Source organism: Osmerus mordax, chromosome 8, assembly GCF_038355195.1.
Source record: "Osmerus mordax isolate fOsmMor3 chromosome 8, fOsmMor3.pri, whole genome shotgun sequence".
NCBI classification, from domain to species: Eukaryota; Metazoa; Chordata; class Actinopteri; order Osmeriformes; family Osmeridae; genus Osmerus; species Osmerus mordax.
In genome coordinates, this window is record NC_090057.1 from 20,399,327 (window position 1) to 20,416,771 (window position 17,445).

Below are 17,445 nucleotides of genomic sequence, written 5' to 3' on the forward strand. Positions count from 1 at the left end.
CAGTTGTTTTCCGTGGTCTTCCGGGTCTTTTGGTGTTGCTGAGCTCACCAGTGCATTCTTTCTTTTTAAGAATGTACCAAACAGTTGATTTGGCCACACTTTTGCTATCTCTCTGATAGCTTTGTTTTGATTTTTCAGCCTAACGATGGCTTGCTTCACTGATGGTGACAGCTCTTTGGACTTCATATTGAGAGTTGACAGCAACAGATTCCAAACACAAATACCATACTTGAAATGAACTCTAGACCTTTTATCTGCTCCTTGTCAATGAAATAACGAACTCCCTTTATGAGGGAATAACATACACCTGGCCATGGAACAGCTGGGCAGCCAATTGTCCAATTACTTTTGGTCCCTTAAAAAGGGGGGGGCCACATCTAAAATGTATTGTAATTCCTACACCGTTCACCTGATTTGGATGTAAATACCCTGAAATTAAAGCTGAAAGTCTATACTTAAAGCACATCTTGATTGTTTCATTTCAAATCCATTGTGGTGGTATACAGAGCCAAAATGATGAAAATTGTGTCAATGTCCAAATACTTATGGACCTAACTGTATATAGTACATGATATAAGCGCTTTCAGTACATATATCCTCATCATAAGTGTCTATGAATTTGTATCAATTAGATACTCTTTGGCCTTGTTTTTATCTACTTATTCTGGAAGAGTTGAGATCATTATTTTCGTTAGCAAGATCTCATTCGATTATTAACTTCCATTAAGCCTACTGCCAGCGAGCACATTTAAAGAAATGTGATATGATTGATTGGGGTAATGAGGCACTTAAGATGAGCCTATACATTTTCCCAAAACTTACGCATTTAGCTTATCGTAAATTTTTTGCCAAGCTGCTTGTCTTGCTCTGGCAGCGGTGGCGGTGTTTGACTTAGCCATGATAATATGCTTATTGTCTTCGTAGAGACTCATTATTATAGTTTGCTGGGATGGCGAGAATATCACCGCTCTCTCTTTTGTCTTTTCCGCCATCATACCATTAGAAAATCACGGTTTTGGTGATCGACCTTTCCTGCCTTTTAAAGTAGGACTTGCACGTGCAATTTCCCTGTTAAGTTTAGCCTGATTGAAATCAACCACATGATTTGAATGCGGATTAGTCGTTAGCTTCAACCCTTACGACAAACGGGGCCCTGGTACTATCTGTCCTTGTATTGTTTTGTTGTTCCATTTGTGATGCTATAGCCTGCATGGAGAATACCAAATCAAATTCCTAGTATCTGTATACATGGCGAAATAAAGTCAAATTGAATCTCCCTCAACATTCTGCATTGGCCGGGAATCGAACCCGGGTCAACTGCTCGGAAGGCAGCTATGCTTGCCACTATACCACCAATGCACACAACAGCCTCCTTAATCGCACAGCATTTCGAGGGACGGTTCACCTTTCCACACCACCTACTGACGTCCAACTAGTAAGAAATTGCCCTAAGCCTGAGGCCTGTTCCATAAAGGCTGCTCAAAAAAGTTGGACTTAAAGTCCCAAACCTGACTTGAATTAGTTTAATTAGTCAAGCGGGGCTAAAGAGGTTCCATAAAGGCCAATTTCAGCTTACGCACTCCTACTAATTCAAGTCAGATTTAAGTCGTCAAGCTAATTGCGCGTGCACCCGATTCTTAAACAGCCCGAGAGGTAAAACATGGATCATACAATCCACCACGGCAAAAGCAATGCACACAGCCACGTGACTTCTTCCAGAAAGAACGTTCCCTTTAAGCCGTGTACTATGACAGCTCTTATCCACCGCTTCATCAAAATAAAATGACACGCCATGATTGACGTGAACTATAGCTACGTAGGTTGAGGTCCTTTTTTAGACCTTTACTTCGTTGACACCCACTAAACACATCTAAATTGACTTTTTTGACATTGTTTAATATAAATAGCCTACTATTAATCAATACATTATCCCGTAGCTTAACTTTTTAACATGGTTTTTGTGTCGGGAAAATGGAGGATAGATGTCCTATGGATTTTAGGTTCTTTTTGCAACAGGCTACTGATAACAATTATATAGCTATGATAATTATACTAATTTAGATTGAGATATAGGCCTATGCCTGATGCCTAAACATTTGAAATCACAAACTACCATAGCCATACATTTAACGGCTATGGTGTGTATCAAATCATTGTTCATCATTGTTTGATGCATTAGGCTAAATGTTGTAGGCTATTTATTATTTAAGTTGAATTTCTATAAATGTAGCCTACATATTGAACTGATGAGAATAAGAAAATGACAATGTCCGTGGTAAATCATCGTTTTCCCATTGGGTCAGTGTTACAGGAACGTCTGGTTAAGCAAGAACACGGTCTAAGCCTGACAATTAGCCTGACCCGGACGAGACTAGTTTCAAAGCATAAGTTACCATAGTAACTGAGTTCGAACTACGTTGAGCTAGCTTTATGGAACCGAATAAACTCTAAATTAATCCGACTAACAGACATAAGTCTGGCTTCTTCGGTAAACTCGCTTTATGGAACAGGCCTCTGGTTTATACTTCTGCAGACTTTGGAACACATGGCTTAATTGTGATGTGTTCGACCGTCACAAGTGGCAGCGGTGGGATTTGAACCCACGCCTCCGGAGAGACTGGCACCTAAATCCAGCGCCTTGGACCACTCGGCCACGCTACCCCGTTGTCAGGTCTTGGCCACCCGAGCTCTTCGCGAAGCTGATCGATCGTCCAGGTGCTCACACGACATTCTAAATACCCAGAAGCAGTTGAACGTCACAAGATAAAACACATCTAACAATAGCCCTCCTAAATAGCTCTTACACATGAACTCTATGGCACTTTATTTAACATTACTATTGTTGCACTACCTCCATTCTTATTTATTATTTTGCTCATACTGGTACTATCTGTCCTTGTATTATTTTTCTGTTTTGTCTTGTTGTTCTATTTGTGATGCTATAGCCTGTATGGAGAACACCAAATCAAATTCCTAGTATCTGTATACATGGCGAAATAAGTATCTGTATCTAGTATCTGTATACATGGCGAAATAAAGTTGAATTGAATCTCTCTCAAGGTTCTGCATTGGCCGGGAATCGAACCCGGGTCAACTGCTTGGAAGGCAGCTATGCTTGCCACTATACCACCAATGCACACAACAGCCTCCTTAATCGCACAGCATTTCGAGGGACGGTTCACCTTTCCACACCACCTACTGACGTCCAACTACTAAGAAATTGCCCTAAGCCTGGTTTATACTTCTGCGGAGTTTGGAACACGTGGCCTAATCGTGATGTGTTCGACCGTCACAAGAGATGAGATGCCTCCACGGTCTGTACTGGCCGGGGATTGAACCCCGTCATCTTTATGGAAAAAAGTTGCCACTGCAGTTGCCACTATACCTACGATGCCCCGAAAAATCATATACGATCGCACAACATGTCGAGCCACAGTTAACCTTTTCAAACCCACTTACTGACTTCAAAGCAATGGAAGGGCATTAGCACCCTACAAAAGTGGCAGCGGTGGGATTTGAACCCACGCCTCCGGAGAGACTGGAGCCTAAATCCAGGGCCTTGGACCGCTCGGCCACGCTACCCCATTGTCAGGTCTTGGCCACACGAGCTCTTCGCGAAGCTGATTGATCGTCCAGGTGCTCCCGCGACATTCTAAATGACCAGAAGCGGGTGAACGTCACAAGATAAAACACATCTAACAATAGCCCTCCTAAATAGCTCTTACACATGAACTTTATGGCACTTTATTTAACCCTCGTGCTGCCTTCGGGTCACATGACCCAAAGGTTCATAACGAACCATCGTTGTGTTTACCCAATTTTACCCAATACAAAAACAAATAAATATAATTTTCTTTTAACCATTCCAATGTGGGGGGTCTGAGACAGCCCGACAGTTAAAAGAAAATGCTTCACTTTGTTTTTGTATGAGGTACATTTGTCGCAATAGACGGTGGGTCACAATGACTGATGGGTCAGAATGATAACAGAAGGGTTAACATTACTATTGTTGCTCTACCTCCATTCTTATTTATTATTTTGCTCATACTGGGCCCCGTTCGTCGTAAGGGTTGAAGCTAAGTTAATCAATTGTCCCTTTAGCCCGTTAACATTAGCGAGATGAGTGAGAACAGCAAATATCGGTTCGTCAACGGCTGATCCGGATCCAAATCATGTGGTTAATTTCAATCAGGCTAAACTTATCAGGGAAATTGCACATGCACGTCCTACTTCAAAAGGCTGGAAAGGTCGATCACCAAAACCGTGATTTTCTAACGGTATGATGGCGGAAAAGACGAAAGAGAGAGCGGTGATAGGCTATTCTCGCCATCCGAGCAAACTATTATAATGAGTCTCTAGACAATAAGCATATTATCATGGCTAAGTCAAACACCGCCACCGCTGCCAGAGCAAAACAAGCAGCTTGGGAAAAAATTGCCGATAAGCTAAATGCGAAGGTTTTGGGGAAATGTATAGGCTCATCTTAAGTGCCTCATTACCCCAATCAATCAGATCACATTTCTTTAATTGTGCCTGCTTGTATAGGCTTAATGGAAATTAATAATCGAATGAGATCTTGCTAGCGAAAATAATGATCTCAACTCTTTCAGAATAAGTAGGCTAAATAAAAACAAGGCCAAAGAGTATCTAATTGATACGAATTCATAGACAATTATGAGGATATATAGGGTTAGGGTTAGGTGTGGCAGTAATCACGAGGAAACACCCTGTGGGACCCCAACGGGACCACAGTACAGGTGAGACCCCATTTAGGCACGCGCACCTGAAACCCCACTCACTCTGTCCCCCTGAAATGAATGAATGAGCAGGAGTCTGTTTTATAGGCTCCTCCCTTTCCACTGCCAGACCTATTGACCAATAGGAGTAGTATTAATAACCCTCAGGGATACAGTTGTCCGAAGACTTTACTACTACCAATTGTAACATAGGATATTCTTCTTGGACGTATTGTTCCTGATGATCCTATGTCCATGTCTTGTTTTCTTCTTTCCAATCTGACCTTATTGGCAAATAGGAGCCTATCAGTATTAACAACCCCCAGGGATGACATACTGTTGTCCGAAGACATTAACACTACCCATTGCTAAGGTCATCAGAATAAAAATATCTTGAGTCCAAGTCTTCATCCAACATCTTGTGTCCAAGTCTTCTTCCAATATCCTGTGTTCAGAATATCCATGTCTTGTTGTCTTCTTTCCAGCCAGACCCTATTGGCAAATAGGAGCCTATCAGTATTAACAACCCCCAGGGATGACATACTGTTGTCCGAAGACATTAACACTACCCATTGCTAAGGTCATCAGAATAAAAATATCTTGTGTCCAAGTCTTCATCCAACATCTTGTGTCCAAGTCTTCTTCCAATATACTGTGTTCAAGTCTTCATCCAACATCCTGTGTCCAAGTCTTCCTCCAAAATCCTGTGTCCAAGTCTTCTTCCAATATCCTGTGTACAAGTCTTCATCCAACATCCCGTGTCAAAGTCTTCTGTCACTGTCTGGTCTTCTTCTTTAAAACCTAACCTTTTTTGGCAAGTGGGAGCCTATCAGCATTAACATCCCTCAGGGATGACATACTGTTGTCCGAAGACATTAACACTACCCATTGCTAACATAAGTACAGCTGTCTTATCGTCTGTCAGTCAAGTAGAAGTGAGAAATAAATCCAAATGTGAATCTAAATTGTGGAAACACATCATCAGTAGTATACCTAGGATCATCGGGCGTTTCGGCCTTCGAAACACTAGACACCCTCCCCATAGGCAGGCCCACCAGGGTTGATCAAATCCCCAGTGTGTGTTTCCAGTCCAATTGGTGAATCAACATATAAATTTGGAAAAAGTCTGGTCCACAGAAAAACAGTCCATCCTAATGTAGTCTTGAGGTGTAACTGGGGATAATACAGAAAATACCAACGGAATACATATACATTTATTAATTAAACAGCCGCCTTGAACCAAAGCGTCTTTACAATAAAAAGTCACTTCACAATAAAACAACATGAATGTCAACAATACTTACCAATACAAAGTCACTAAACAAAAAAACAACATGAATGTCAACAATAATACTTACCAATAAAACGTCACTTAACAATAAAACAACATGAATGTCAACAATAATACTTACCTGTGCTAGGAGTAAAAGAGGGTTAGGGTTAGAAGAGAAAGCAAGAAGGGTTAGGTTTAAGACAAGAAAAAGAGAGACCCACCAGGGGCCTAGGGTTGGGGTTAGGATAGGGTGCAGGTGGGGTTAGGGTTGAGAGCAGGAGGGTTGGGTTTAGGTAAGAGAAGGAGAGGAAAATTAAATCAGTGACTCATACAGGGTCGACACCCACAGGGCGAATGACACTGCTGCCCACGGGGCTTGAGTCGAATTCTCCCGCCCAGCCCAAAGGAATCAATCCCAGGGGGTGGAAGGCAGAGACAGAGTAGGAAAAGCAGGGAGTAGCGAAGAGGATCTGTTTGACCCGGTCCAGAATGGTGTGAAGAATCCAAAATTAGGAGAGCCACAAGCCATCCTAAATTAATTGTAAAGTGAAAAAATCCTGTAGAAGACTGGAATGAGGAAGTCCTGTTTACTTCAGTCCAGAGTGTTGTGAAAAATCTTGTTCAAGCTTGTCCAGAGTGTTGTGAAAAATCCAAAAATAGGAGAGCAAGGCCACAGGCCATCTTACAAAAATTGTAGAGTGAACAAAACCTTGTAAAATATCTTCTTGAGGCAATATAATAAATAAGAGCGGAAATGGAAAGGGGGCAATATGAGCAAGTGGGGCCAAGGCCCCGGCAGAGTTAGGTGTGGCAGTAATCACGAGGAAACACCCTGTGGGACCCCAACGGGACCACAGTACAGGTGAGACCCCATTTAGGCACGCGCACCTGAAACCCCACTCACTCTGTCCCCCTGAAATGAATGAATGAGCAGGAGTCTGTTTTATAGGCTCCTCCCTTTCCACTGCCAGACCTATTGACCAATAGGAGTAGTATTAATAACCCTCAGGGATACAGTTGTCCGAAGACTTTACTACTACCAATTGTAACATAGGATATTCTTCTTGGACGTATTGTTCCTGATGATCCTATGTCCATGTCTTGTTTTCTTCTTTCCAATCTGACCTTATTGGCAAATAGGAGCCTATCAGTATTAACAACCCCCAGGGATGACATACTGTTGTCCGAAGACATTAACACTACCCATTGCTAAGGTCATCCAATAAAAATATCTTGAGTCCAAGTCTTCATCCAACATCTTGTGTCCAAGTCTTCTTCCAATATCCTGTGTTCAGAATATCCATGTCTTGTTGTCTTCTTTCCAGCCAGACCCTATTGGCAAATAGGAGCCTATCAGTATTAACAACCCCCAGGGATGACATACTGTTGTCCGAAGACATTAACACTACCCATTGCTAAGGTCATCAGAATAAAAATATCTTGAGTCCAAGTCTTCATCCAACATCTTGTGTCCAAGTCTTCTTCCAATATCCTGTGTTCAGAATATCCATGTCTTGTTGTCTTCTTTCCAGCCAGACCCTATTGGCAAATAGGAGCCTATCAGTATTAACAACCCCCAGGGATGACATACTGTTGTCCGAAGACATTAACACTACCCATTGCTAAGGTCATCAGAATAAAAATATCTTGTGTCCAAGTCTTCATCCAACATCTTGTGTCCAAGTCTTCTTCCAATATACTGTGTTCAAGTCTTCATCCAACATCCTGTGTCCAAGTCTTCCTCCAAAATCCTGTGTCCAAGTCTTCTTCCAATATCCTGTGTACAAGTCTTCATCCAACATCCCGTGTCAAAGTCTTCTGTCACTGTCTGGTCTTCTTCTTTAAAACCTAACCTTTTTTGGCAAGTGGGAGCCTATCAGCATTAACATCCCTCAGGGATGACATACTGTTGTCCGAAGACATTAACACTACCCATTGCTAACATAAGTACAGCTGTCTTATCGTCTGTCAGTCAAGTAGAAGTGAGAAATAAATCCAAATGTGAATCTAAATTGTGGAAACACATCATCAGTAGTATACCTAGGATCATCGGGCGTTTCGGCCTTCGAAACACTAGACACCCTCCCCATAGGCAGGCCCACCAGGGTTGATCAAATCCCCAGTGTGTGTTTCCAGTCCAATTGGTGAATCAACATATAAATTTGGAAAAAGTCTGGTCCACAGAAAAACAGTCCATCCTAATGTAGTCTTGAGGTGTAACTGGGGATAATACAGAAAATACCAACGGAATACATATACATTTATTAATTAAACAGCCGCCTTGAACCAAAGCGTCTTTACAATAAAAAGTCACTTCACAATAAAACAACATGAATGTCAACAATACTTACCAATACAAAGTCACTAAACAAAAAAACAACATGAATGTCAACAATAATACTTACCAATAAAACGTCACTTAACAATAAAACAACATGAATGTCAACAATAATACTTACCTGTGCTAGGAGTAAAAGAGGGTTAGGGTTAGAAGAGAAAGCAAGAAGGGTTAGGTTTAAGACAAGAAAAAGAGAGACCCACCAGGGGCCTAGGGTTGGGGTTAGGATAGGGTGCAGGTGGGGTTAGGGTTGAGAGCAGGAGGGTTGGGTTTAGGTAAGAGAAGGAGAGGAAAATTAAATCAGTGACTCATACAGGGTCGACACCCACAGGGCGAATGACACTGCTGCCCACGGGGCTTGAGTCGAATTCTCCCGCCCAGCCCAAAGGAATCAATCCCAGGGGGTGGAAGGCAGAGACAGAGTAGGAAAAGCAGGGAGTAGCGAAGAGGATCTGTTTGACCCGGTCCAGAATGGTGTGAAGAATCCAAAATTAGGAGAGCCACAAGCCATCCTAAATTAATTGTAAAGTGAAAAAATCCTGTAGAAGACTGGAATGAGGAAGTCCTGTTTACTTCAGTCCAGAGTGTTGTGAAAAATCTTGTTCAAGCTTGTCCAGAGTGTTGTGAAAAATCCAAAAATAGGAGAGCAAGGCCACAGGCCATCTTACAAAAATTGTAGAGTGAACAAAACCTTGTAAAATATCTTCTTGAGGCAATATAATAAATAAGAGCGGAAATGGAAAGGGGGCAATATGAGCAAGTGGGGCCAAGGCCCCGGCAGAGTTAGGTGTGGCAGTAATCACGAGGAAACACCCTGTGGGACCCCAACGGGACCACAGTACAGGTGAGACCCCATTTAGGCACGCGCACCTGAAACCCCACTCACTCTGTCCCCCTGAAATGAATGAATGAGCAGGAGTCTGTTTTATAGGCTCCTCCCTTTCCACTGCCAGACCTATTGACCAATAGGAGTAGTATTAATAACCCTCAGGGATACAGTTGTTAGGGTTAGGGTTAGGGTTAGGTTTGGGTTAGGGTGGGGTTAAAAAGAAAAACTGGATGGTCTTAAAAAGCGCGGGCCTATCATTTCTGTGTTTAAAAAAATATATAACAAAGGACAGGAGGGAAAACAGAAATACAAAAAAAATGTGTTGTGAAATAATGTGTGTGTTTTCTTTTACAGGTGCTGTGTGGTGGTGGCTGAGTGGATGGTGCTGAGGATTGGAGGACCAAGGTAGGTGTTGTTGAATTTGTTCTTTAGTGTGTAGATCTATGTGCCAGTATGTAAGTGTGTGCGTGTGTATGGATATATAGTCAGGTAAGTTATGTGTGTGTATATTACTTTAGGTCATGTATGCGTAAGAATATGTATGAGTGTGTACATGTATATGTTCCAAAGTGTTGTGAAGTAATGTGTTTGTTCTTTTACAGATGCTGTGTGACGGTGGATGGTGCTGATCAAGGTAAGTGTTGTTGAAGGTGTAATATATTTATTGAGTGAAGCAGGTCTTGTATGAGATGAAGAGTGTTATGTTTTTTCATTCAGTCCCAGGGGTGTAATTGTGTTTAACTGTGTGATCCATTTTCTTTCGGCGTGTTTCCGCTGTCCACTGGACCACCCGGACCCCGACTCCACACCAGAAATAATGAGGTGAGTGACGGGGTGCTCCTGGAAGTGTGTGACGAGTGTTGTTTGTAGGTGTGCCCGTGAGATGTTGTATAGGTGTTGTTTGAGCCTAGTGTCTATTGATGAACCGGTTTCTCCTATGTAGTGTTTGTGACAGAGGGTGCAGGTGATGATGTATACTGCATTGGAGGTTTGTAAGGTGAGGTTGTCCGGGACTGGAGCTGATGTGTGACTGTGAGGGTTTGTAATGAATTTTCTGTATTTATAATGAAGTGTATGAGGTTTGGCTGCTGGAGAGGGCATGGTGCTGAATTTGGTGTGTATGAGTATGTCCTTTAAGCTTTTATTTTTTCTGTATGCTGAAATGATCCTGTAGGGTTTTAGTGCGGGGTATGTGCGTTGAGCCGTGGTGAAGTTGTGTTTGAATGCATGTTGTAGGGGTCGAGTTTTATGTGAAAATGTGGCGACTAGGGGAATGATTATTAACGGGTCCGTGACGGTGTCTGAGGTGAACGGTGTGCCGGTGTTGATTGTGGGTGGTGGGGCCGGGGGGGTGAAACCAGAATCCTGAGTGTTGTTAAAATCAGGATCGGGAAGAATGGTGGGGTTAAAGGGCGGGTCAACATCCAGTGGGGAACTCGGAAGGGTGTTAAAGGTAGGGTGGGAATGGGAAGGCAGGGTGGGGTTAAAGGGCGGGTTGAAGGGATTTTTAAAGGGAGGGTTGGATTTAGGCCTAGGGTTAAAGGGAGGGGTGGGGTTACAGGGAGGGTTGGGGTTGGGTATGGGGTCGGAGGGACTTTTAAAGGGAGGGTTGGCTTTAGGCCTAGGGTTAAAGGGAGGGGTGGGGTTACAGGGAGGGTTTGGGTTGGGCGTGGGGTCCGAGGGGTTGGGGTTAGGATGAGGGACCAGGCTGGGTGTAGTTCTTGGGGCGGGCAGAGTGGGGTTAAAGGGCGGGTTGAAGGGAGTTTTAAAGGGAGGGTTGGGTTTAGGCCTCGGGTTTGAGGGGTTGGGTTTAGGGTTTGGGCCTGGACTGGGTTTAGTCCTAGGTTTCAGGGGAGGGGTGGGGTTACAGGGAGGGTTGGGGTTGGGCGTGGGGTCCGAGGGGTTGGGGTTAGGATGAGGGACCAGGCTGGGTGTAGTTCTTGGGGTAGGCAGAGTGGGGTTAAAGGGAAGGTTGGGTTGGGGTTTAAGACGGCGGATGGAATTGAAGATGGGATAGTGACGGAATGTTGGATGAGGTCCCGCAGCAGGGTCCCGGGAAGGTTCAGGGCTAGGAGGGGGGTTGGGGGAGGATGCAGGATACGAACCCGGTGTAGGGTAAGGGGAGGGATTCGGGGGGGATGGGGAAAGGAGGGAGAGGGACCGTGCTGCGGGTTGTGTATGTATTGATGCTTGTGTTTGGAGTGTAGGAATTGTGTGTAATGTATGTGCCGTGTGTGTATTGGTTGTGTATGTGTCTTTGTTTGGTGCGGTGGGTGTATGTGTGGGCTGAGTGGGAGAGAGGGCTGCCAAAGCGTCATTCTTGATTGTGCGCAGAAACCGTTTGGAATATCCCCTGTGCCTAAGTGCGTGAAATAGTGTTGAGATGGCTATGTGTAAATCTTCTTTGTGAGAAGATATTCTATGAAACCGGATTATTTGTGATTTAACTATGCCTTTAAACGTGTGTTTGGGGTGGTAACTGTGTTTGTGTAATAGGGCGTGTGTGTCTGTAGGTTTAAAATAAACACGTGTCTGTAATGTCTTATGTGTTGTATTTATTGGGTGAAAATATACAGTGGTGTCCAAAAAGTGAATTTGCTGTGGGTCAATTATGTATTTTACTGTTATTGACGGGTGATGTGAGTTGAGTATGCGTATGAATTCCGTGAAATGTTTGATGTCGTGTGGCCATGCTCCTATGATGTCATCTAAAAATCTGTAGTAAAATGATGGTTGTAGTGGACACTTTGACAGCGCTTCTCTCTCCCACTCAGCCATGTATATGTTGGCATAGGCGGGTGCGAACTTTTTGCCCATAGCTGTTCCCGATATCTGTAAATAGTGTTTATTGTTAAATAAAAAGTCATTGCTGTCTAAACTAATTTGGAGTAATTGTAGAATGTCCTGATCCGGTCTATTGGGGTCTGGGTGTTTTTGAAATAATGACTTGACAGCCTGCACACCCATAGTGGTGTTAATGTTGGTGTACAGGCTGTCAACGTCAATGGTGAAAATGTGTGTGTGGGAGGGAACAGCTATGGGCTTGAGCTTCTCCAGGAAATGGTAGGTGTCTTTGAGGTAACTGGGGTGGCGGGTGGATAGGGGGTTGATGTAATGGTCAATGTATTCCGATATGTTATATGATTCGCTGTTGCAGTCCGAGACTATGGGTCTACCAGGAGGAACTTCAAAGGGAATGGTCCAGGTGTCCGGTTCTTTATGGATCTTGGGAAGTAAGTAAAATAGTCTCTGTCGTGGTGTGTCTGGTCCGTATAAGTAGTCCCGTTGTTTGGCTGTAATGTATTGTCTGCTGTAAAGTGATTTGATGATAGTCCTGAGTTTAACCTGTGTCTGTGGTTGTATGCTATCCGGTATGATCTTGTAATGTCTGTTGTTATTTAATTGCCTGTTTGCCTCAAAGATGTACTGATGGTTATCTAAAATGACTATCTTGGATCCTTTGTCCGCTGGTTTGATGACTATGTGTGTGTTGTTTTTAAGTGTTTGTAGTGATTCTCGGAGTGTGGTCGTGAGGTTGTCTTGTCTGTCCGTCTGTGTGTTGTTATAGTCCCGTAGTGTCCTTCGGTCAGGGTTAGGGTTAGGGTTAGGGTTAGGGTTAGGTGTGGCAGTAATCACGAGGAAACACCCTGTGGGACCCCAACGGGACCACAGTACAGGTGAGACCCCATTTAGGCACGCGCACCTGAAACCCCACTCACTCTGTCCCCCTGAAATGAATGAATGAGCAGGAGTCTGTTTTATAGGCTCCTCCCTTTCCCCTGCCAGACCTATCGACCAATAGGAGTAGTATTAGTAACCCTCAGGGATACAGTTGTCCGAAGACTTTACTACTACCAATTGTAACATAGGATATTCTTCTTGGACGTATTGTTCCTGATGATCCCATGTCCATGTCTTGTTTTCTTCTTTCCAACCTGACCCTTTTGGCAAATAGGAGCCTATCAGTATTAACAACCCCCAGGGATGACATACTGTTGTCCGAAGACATTAACACTACCCATTGCTAAGGTCATCCAATAAAAATATCTTGTGTCCAAGTCTTCATCCAACATCTTGTGTCCCAGTCTTCTTCCAATAACCTGTGTTCAAGTCTTCATCCCACATCCTGTGTCCAAATCTTCTTCCAATATCCTGCGTTCAGAATATCCTTGTCTTGTTGTCTTCTTTCCAACCTGACCCTATTGGCAAATAGGAGCCTATCAGTATTAACAACCCCCAGGGATGACATACTGTTGTTCGAAGACATTAACACTACCCATTGCTAAGGTCATCCGAATAAAAAAATCTTGTGTCCAAGTCTTCATCCAACATCTTGGGTCCAAGTCTTCTTCCAATAACCTGTGTTCAAGTCTTCATCCAACATCCTGCGTCCAAGTCTTCTTCCAATATCCTGTGTACAAGTCTTCATCCAACATCCCGTGTCAAAGTCTTCTGTCACTGTCTGGTCTTCTTCTTTAAGACCTAACCTTTTTTGGCAAGTAGGAGCCTATCAGCATTAACATCCCTCAGGGATGACATACTGTTGTCCGAAGACATTAACACTACCCATTGCTAAGGTCATCAGAATAAAGATATCTTGTGTCCAAGTCTTCATCCAACATCTTGTGTCCAAGTCTTCTTCCAATAACCTGTGTTCAAGTCTTCATCCAACATCCTGTGTCCAAGTCTTCTTCCAATATCCTGTGTACAAGTCTTCATCCAACATCCCGGGTTAGGGTTAGGGTTAGGGTTAGGGTTAGGTTTGGGTTAGGGTGGGGTTAAAAAGAAAAACTGGATGGTCTTAAAAAGCGCGGGCCTATCATTTCTGTGTTTAAAAAAATATATAACAAAGGACAGGAGGGAAAACAGAAATACAAAAAAAATTGTGTTGTGAAATAATGTGTGTGTTTTCTTTTACAGGTGCTGTGTGGTGGTGGCTGAGTGGATGGTGCTGAGGATTGGAGGACCAAGGTAGGTGTTGTTGAATTTGTTCTTTAGTGTGTAGATCTATGTGCCAGTATGTAAGTGTGTGCGTGTGTATGGATATATAGTCAGGTAAGTTATGTGTGTGTATATTACTTTAGGTCATGTATGCGTAAGAGTATGTATGAGTGTGTACATGTATATGTTCCAAAGTGTTGTGCAGTAATGTGTTTGTTCTTTTACAGATGCTGTGTGACGATGGATGAGTGGATGGTGCTGATCAAGGTAAGTGTTAATTTATTTATTGAGTGAAGCAGGTCTTGTATGAGATGAAGAGTGTTATGTTTTTTCATTCAGTCCCAGGGGTGTAATTGTGTTTAACTGTGTGATCCATTTTCTTTCGGCGTGTTTCCGCTGTCCACTGGACCACCCGGACCCCGACTCCACACCAGATATGATGAGGTGAGTGACGGGGTGCTCCTGGAAGTGTGTGACGAGTGTTGTTTGTAGGTGTGCCCGTGAGATGTTGTATAGGTGTTGTTTGAGCCTAGTGTCTATTGATGAACCGGTTTCTCCTATGTAGTGTTTGTGACAGAGGGTGCAGGTGATGATGTATACTGCATTGGAGGTTTGTAAGGTGAGGTTGTCCGGGACTGGAGCTGATGTGTGACTGTGAGGGTTTGTAATGAATTTTCTGTATTTATAATGAAGTGTATGAGGTTTGGCTGCTGGAGAGGGCATGGTGCTGAATTTGGTGTGTATGAGTATGTCCTTTAAGCTTTTATTTTTCCTGTATGCTGAAATGATCTTGTAGGGTTTTAGTGCAGGGTATGTGCGTTGAGCCGTGGTGAAGTTGTGTTTGAATGCATGTTGTAGGGGTCGAGTTTTATGTGAAAAAGTGGTGACTAGGGGAATGATAATCAACGGGTCCGTGACGGTGTCTGAGGTGAACGGTGTGCCGGTGTTGGTTGTGGGTGGTGGGGACGGGGGGGTGAAAACAGAATCCTGAGTGTTGTTACAATCAGGATCGGGAAGAATGGTGGGGTTAAAGGGAGGGTCAACATTCCGTGGGGAACTAGGGAGGGTATTAAAGGTAGGGTGGGGATGGGAAGGCAGGGTGGAATTAAAGGGCGGGTTGGGAAGGGTGGTGGGATTAAAGGGTGGGTCCACACCCAGTGGGGAACTAGGAAGGGGATTAAAGGAAGGGTGGGAATGGGAAGGCAGGGTGGGGTTAAAGGGCGGGTTGAAGGGACTTTTAAAGGGGGGGTTGGGTTTAGGCCTAGGGTTAAAGGGAGGGGTGGGGTTACAGGGAAGGTTGGGGTTGGGTATGGGGTCGGAGGGACTTTTAAAGGGAGGGTTGGGTTTAGGCCTAGGGTTAAAGGGAGGGGTGGGGTTACAGGGAGGGTTGGGGTTGGGTATGGGGTCGGAGGGACTTTTAGGGGGAGGGTTGGGTTTAGGCCTATGGTTAAAGGGAGGGGTGGGGTTACAGGGAGGGTTGGGGTTGGGTATGGGGTCCGAGGGGTTGGGGTTAGGATGAGGGACCAGGTTGGGTGTAGCTCTTGGGGTGGGCAGAGAGGGGTTAAAGGGAAGGTTGGGTTGGGGTTTAAGACGGCGGATGGAATTGAATATGGGGTAGAGATGGGGTGTTGGATGGAGTCCCGCAGCAAGGTCCCGGGAAGGTTCAGGGCTAGGAGGGGGGTTGGGGGAGGATGCAGGATACGAACCCGGTGTAGGGTAAGGGGAGGGATTCGGGGGGGATGGGGAAAGGAGGGAGAGGGACCGTGCTGCGGGTTGTGTATGTATTGATGCTTGTGTTTGGAGTGTAGGAATTGTGTGTAATGTGTGTGCCGTGTGTGTATTGGTTGTGTATGTGTCTTTGTTTGGTGCGGTGGGTGTATGTGTGGGCTGAGTGGGAGAGAGGGCTGCCAAAGTGTCATTCTTGATTGTGCGCAGAAACCGTTTGGAATATCCCCTGTGCCTAAGTGCGTGAAATAGTGTTGAGATGGCTATGTGTAAATCTTCTTTGTGAGAAGATATTCTATGAAACCGGATTATTTGTGATTTAACTATGCCTTTAAACGTGTGTTTGGGATGGTAACTGTGTTTGTGTAATAGGGCGTGTGTGTCTGTAGGTTTAAAATAAACGCGTGTCTGTAATGTCTTATGTGTTGTATTTATTGGGTGAAAATATACAGTGGTGTCCAAAAAGTGAATTTGCTGTGGGTCAATTATGTATTTTACTGTTATTGACGGGTGATGTGAGTTGAGTATGCGTATGAATTCCGTGAAATGTTTGATGTCGTGTGGCCATGCTCCTATGATGTCATCTAAAAATCTGTAGTAAAATGATGGTTGTAGTGGACACTTTGACAGCGCTTCTCTCTCCCACTCAGCCATGTATATGTTGGCATAGGCGGGTGCGAACTTTTTGCCCATAGCTGTTCCCGATATCTGTAGATAGTGTTTATTGTTAAATAAAAAGTCATTGCTGCCTAAACTAATTTGGAGTAATTGTAGAATGTCCTGATCCGGTCTATTGGGGTCTGGGTGTTTTTGAAATAATGACTTGACAGCCTGCACACCCATAGTGGTGTTAATGTTGGTGTACAGGCTGTCAACGTCAATGGTGAAAATGTGTGTGTGGGAGGGAACAGCTATGGGCTTGAGCTTCTCCAGGAAATGGTAGGTGTCTTTGAGGTAACTGGGGTGGCGGGTGGATAGGGGGTTGATGTAATGGTCAATGTATTCCGATATGTTATATGATTCGCTGTTGCAGTCCGAGACTATGGGTCTACCAGGAGGAACTTCAAAGGGAATGGTCCAGGTGTCCGGTTCTTTATGGATCTTGGGAAGTAAGTAAAATAGTCTCTGTCGTGGTGTGTCTGGTCCGTATAAGTAGTCCCGTTGTTTGGCTGTAATGTATTGTCTGCTGTAAAGTGATTTGATGATAGTCCTGAGTTTAACCTGTGTCTGTGGTTGTATGCTATCCGGTATGATCTTGTAATGTCTGTTGTTGTTTAATTGCCTGTTTGCCTCAAAGATGTACTGATGGTTATCTAAAATGACTATCTTGGATCCTTTGTCCGCTGGTTTGATGACTATGTGTGTGTTGTTTTTAAGTGTTTGTAGTGATTCTCGGAGTGTGGTCGTGAGGTTGTCTTGTCTGTCCGTCTGTGTGTTGTTGTAGTCCCGTAGTGTCCTTCTGTCTGTCTTAATAAGGTGCCTGATATGGTGATCCACCTGGGAGAGTTTGGGCTCCCAGGTGGAGGGATTGATAAATGGCAGGTGAGTGTCATTGTCCGTGAAGTCAAAGTAGTCCAAAATCTTGAGTCGTCTGTGGTATTTG

General features: G+C 44.1%; 4 non-coding genes across 4 annotated transcripts; all 4 read right to left on the reverse strand.

Moving 5' to 3' along the window:
* Nucleotides 1-1,287: 1,287 nt before the first annotated feature.
* trnag-ucc (transfer RNA glycine (anticodon UCC)) lies at nt 1,288-1,359 on the reverse strand. Its single transcript has one exon. It is a non-coding gene; the product is annotated as a tRNA-Gly (tRNA).
* A 1,220-nt stretch (nt 1,360-2,579) lies between these two features.
* On the reverse strand, nt 2,580-2,661 carry trnal-uag (transfer RNA leucine (anticodon UAG)). The gene is given in 2 exon segments: nt 2,580-2,614; nt 2,624-2,661. It is a non-coding gene; the product is annotated as a tRNA-Leu (tRNA).
* Nucleotides 2,662-3,064: 403 nt separating this feature from the next.
* trnag-ucc (transfer RNA glycine (anticodon UCC)) lies at nt 3,065-3,136 on the reverse strand. Its single transcript has one exon. It is a non-coding gene; the product is annotated as a tRNA-Gly (tRNA).
* Nucleotides 3,137-3,500: 364 nt separating this feature from the next.
* trnal-uag (transfer RNA leucine (anticodon UAG)) lies at nt 3,501-3,582 on the reverse strand. The gene has a single exon. It is a non-coding gene; the product is annotated as a tRNA-Leu (tRNA).
* Between the last annotated feature and the right edge of the window lie 13,863 nt (nt 3,583-17,445).